Source organism: Corylus avellana, chromosome ca1, assembly GCF_901000735.1.
Source record: "Corylus avellana chromosome ca1, CavTom2PMs-1.0".
In the NCBI taxonomy this organism is placed as follows: Eukaryota; Viridiplantae; Streptophyta; class Magnoliopsida; order Fagales; family Betulaceae; genus Corylus; species Corylus avellana.
In genome coordinates, this window is record NC_081541.1 from 7,254,818 (window position 1) to 7,258,971 (window position 4,154).

Below are 4,154 nucleotides of genomic sequence, written 5' to 3' on the forward strand. Positions count from 1 at the left end.
TTGAAATAACTTCTTTCCTTGTTTCTTGACTATATAACATTTAGTTTCTTAGTTTAACACGCTAGTTGACTTGGAAATTGGATATGGAAGACTTGTTTGTAATACAAGGCTGAGAATAGAGCAAGTGATAATTGGTCTGTGCTTTAAGAAATTTCTTAGTACCACTCCCGAAGATTAATTGTGCTGAGGCGAGGGATTTTCCTACCATCTTCCCGATTGACCCGCATTACAAAGACTTGACTCCTTGACTCTTCAAAACCTCTGAAATCCAAAAAAAATTGATGAAAATCAAAGCGGCTGGTTTCAATCGTCCAATCTTGATGATGACTAAAACCAAAACGAAAAAGATCTCCAATCACCCACGTTTTGCCTCTCTAATTCTCGTGTGAACATTGAAAAAAAAGGTGCAGAAGATTAGACCATGGTGATGGTGGTGATAATTGTATAACGCGTTTTTCTCGTAATAAAAAAAAAAAAAAAAAAAAAAAAAATTGATATATGGTCCACAATCTTTGGAAAAGTCTCGGGTGGCGTGGAAAGGAAAGCAGAAAACCGTTTAAAGGTGACAAGCATTTGGCGTCTTTGAAAAATCTTTAACCTCGTGGGCACTAAGTTGATTTACGTTAATCAAACAATCAGCTTCAGTAGTCGTCTTTGCAAGTGAAGTAGGAGACGGGGTAAAGAGAACGTATTGACGAAGGGAAACAATCATAATTAAATAGGATTATAGAATTTTTGAATTATTTAATTAAAAAAGATTCAAACTTTAAGAAATCCATCAAAGAGTTGCATTATAAAATTTTAAAAGATCGTACTCCTATATTTGTCTCCTACTTATAAAACAAACAATAACATCAATCAAATTTTAAGGTATACAAAATAAATCAACATGAATGTGAAAGACAGAAATTTATACGAGTGGATGAACAGAAATAATAGCAGTACTGCACACAGAAATTCATATGAATGTTCATCAATGTATATATCCCCAAGTATTATTGGGTTCTTCCTAGTTCTATACCTTTCTCTGCACCGTCACAATAAAACTTTCTGTTGTGGCTTGCCTTACGTTGGCCTCCTCTGTTATAACATCTGACACATTCATCGGAGATATGCAGTCCAAGTTCGAACTCGGGGCTTAAAATTCCAAACAGGTTATAATCATCTGGCCACGGGCCAATACTCAGATTCTGTTGGAAGTCCCACATTGCCTGGGTATTAAGGAGATTGTCCATTTATAAGGTGAGGGGAAACCTCAACCCTTGAGCTAGCTTTTGGGTTGAGTTAGGCCCAAAACTCATTTCTAACATGGTATCAGAGCCATAATCACAAACTGTGATTTCTTTGCATATTCTGGTCCATCTCCAATGGCAGATTGTTCATCATCTTCCGCTCATGCAAACATTCCACCTGAATTTTCACCAAACATTTCCCCTGTATTCTCTGCTTCACTGGCAGAAAATCAACCACACAACCATAATCTTTCTAACAATCCTTTCTTTGATCCTTTCGAAAATACTCGTCCCATTGATCCATCTAGCCCACTCTTTCTTCAAAGTGGTGATAATCCTGGACTTTTATTGGTTCCTCAGCCACTCACAGGAGAGAATTATAGCACTTGGAGCCGTGCTATGCTTGTTGGTTTGAGTGCAAAGAACAAGTTGTGTTTCATTGATGGTTCACTGCCAAAACCATCCATTTTTGAGAGTTATTACCATGCATGGGTTCGTTGTAATGATCTTGTAGTTTCATGGATCTTGAACTAAGTTTCCAAAGAAATCTATCCTACTGTGATTTACATCACTTCTTCCGAAGATATGTGGCTGGATCTCAAAGATAGATATTCTCAAAGGAATGGTCCTCGGATTTTTCAGTTGCAGAAAGATATTTCAGTGGTTGCTCAGGAGAATTCCACTGTAAGTCAGTACTATACTCGCATCAAAACTCTTTGGGAAGAATTAAATAATTGCAGGCCTATCTCTATGTGCAATTGCTGCCATTGTGGTCATATGCAATCTATTCTTGAACTCTTTAATCAAGAACGTGTCTTACAGTTTTTGATGGGCTTGAATGATTCTTTTTCTGCTGTTAGAGCTCAGATTCTATTAACATCTCCTCTTCCTTCAATTAATAAGGTTTTTTCTCTAATCATTCAAGAAGAAAAACAAAGAGAAATATGTGTGAGTTCCATTAGTCATGATACTTCCTCTGCCTTCATGACTAAATCAACCTTGTCCAAACCTTCTCCTTCAATTCATCCTGAACCTGTTGCATATATGACCAAAACTTCACCAGGGCCTAGGTTTTTTAAGCAAAACTATAGGAGAGATCGTCCCATGTGTTCACATTGTGGAGTAGCTGGTCACACTATTGAAAAATGCTACAAAATTCATGGTTATCCACCTGGTTTTAAGCTCACTCGAACCAGACCAGTGTCACATTCAGCCAATCAAGTGCAATTGCAAGGAACTGACCTTAGTGGTCCTATTTCTCATCCTCCTCAGTTGAGCAATTCCATTCAGTTGAATAATTCTTCTCAGTTGAGCAGTCCTCAGTTGAGTGGTAATCAGTTGTCCATGATTTCTGCTCAATGTCAACAACTGATGAATCTACTAAATCAACATCAATACCCTCAATCATCTGCCAACTCTGTTGTTGGTAATTCAGGTATACTCAATCCTAAGTATTCTGTTTTTTCTGCATATGTTAATATAGCTTCTCATTCAAAACAGAAAAATAAATCTTGGATTATCGACACTGGAGCAACTGATCACATGATCAGTTGTTCATCTATGTTTACCACCATCACTGCTACTGTATCCACTCATGTTAAACTACCTAATGGTTCCATAGCTATTGTCACACACATTGGTACTGTTACAATTTCAGAAACTCTTACACTAACTGGAGTTTTGTGTGTTCCTTCTTTCACTTTCAATTTGATTTCAGCTAGTAAACTCATAAAGTCATTACACTGTTGCCTTCTATTTCTTGCTGGATATTGTTTTATATTGAGTTTACACAATTGGAGAACGATTGGGGTGGGTGAAGAAGTTGCTGGTTTGTTCTATTTGATGCAAGCAAACAAGGTTTCAGCCAATGCATCTGTTTCAGTTCCTTGTATTCCTTCTTTTGTCAAACATTTGTCTTTTAATTCCATAAAGGACCCCTCATGTGATCTGTGGCATTACAGATTGGGGCATCCTTCTCGGTCTAGAATAAGGTTGATACAAACTATTGTTCCTTCTATTTCTTGTAAACAAGATTCGGTTTGTCCAATTTGTCCATTGGCTAAACAACACAAATTACCATTTCCTGTTAGTAGTTCTTTTTCAAAGTCTGCTTTTGATTTACTTCATTGTGATGTATGGGGTCCTATGGCCACCAATTCCCTTAATGGATCCAGATTTTTTCTCACCATTGTAGATGATTACACACGGTTCACTTGGGTCCATTTGATGCAACATAAGTCTCAAACTTCTTCCATCATACAATCCTTTTCTAATATGGTTCAAACTCAGTTTCAAACTAAAATCAAATGCATCAGCTCCGACAATGGTACTGAATTTCACATGAGAGACTTCTTTTCTGCCCAAGGCATTATTCATCAACTAAGTTGTGTAGAAACCCCACAACAAAATTCTGTGGTTGAAAGAAAACATCAACATCTTTTGAATGTAGCTAGATCCTTAAGATTTCAGTCCAACCTTCCTTTACCTTTTTGGGCAGATTGTGTTTTGACTGCAGCTCATATTATCAATAGAATTCCAACACCCCTTCTATCCAATAAATCTTCACATGAACTATTATTTTCTGTTGTGCCATCTTATTCACACCTCAAAGTGTTTGGATGTTTAGCTTATGTTTCAACTTTGTCTAGAAATAGAACTAAGTTTGATCCAAAAGCTACACCTTGCATTTTCATAGGTTATCCATATGGCATGAAAGGACATAAGTTTTATAATCTTCATACTCATTCTGTTTTCATTTCTCGAAATGCCATATTTCATGAAACCATATTTCCTTATTCTTCTTCTCTAGGTCATTCCTCACCTTCAATGCATATGCATGATACTGTTTCCCCTTCTATTTCTTTTCCAATGCCTCCTGACACAGAATTCTTTGATTCCATACCATCAACCATCCAACCACCT